Source organism: Chaetura pelagica, unplaced genomic scaffold (genome assembly GCF_000747805.2).
Source record: "Chaetura pelagica isolate M959 unplaced genomic scaffold, ChaPel_1.0 scaffold117, whole genome shotgun sequence".
Classification (NCBI taxonomy): Eukaryota; Metazoa; Chordata; class Aves; order Apodiformes; family Apodidae; genus Chaetura; species Chaetura pelagica.
Window position 1 is genome coordinate 278301 of NW_009954185.1, and position 543 is coordinate 278843.

Genomic DNA, 543 nt, shown 5'->3' on the forward strand with positions numbered 1-543 from the left:
AGCCCCTCTGGACCTGCCGATACCAGATTAACTCCTTACTCCCCCTGCCCGGCAAACACCCTTCCAGCCTGAAAACTCTGAAGGCAAGAAGTTGGACTTCACCAAACAGGATGAGGCAAGCGAGGAGCGGCATCTCATAAACCGTAAAGCGCTCAAGGAAAGGGAGGGCGGGAACAGAGGCAAAGGGGCACAGGGTGGCTCGATTACGGCTGGGAAGAGGAAAGGCAGGTGAGAGGGCAGAGCAGAGGCAGCTCAGGAGGGGAGCAGCCCCTTGTAAGAGCCGCCGGCAGACGGAGAGAGCAGGAAACAGAGCGAAAGAAAACACCACCGCACCGCTGAAGAGGGAGGTCGGATTCGGCAGGCAGAAGGGAGGCAAGAGGCGGGGGCTGTAGGGAAGCAGAAAAGTTTCCAGCATCACCAAGAGCAAACAGAAGCGCCGCGCAGCCTCCTCAGGGTCAGCTCGGCCAGCAGACCGCAGGCCTGGGGCAAGGGGCCGGTAAGTCAGGCCCCGGGGCTCCCCGTGCACCTCCGCCCCGCCCCGCC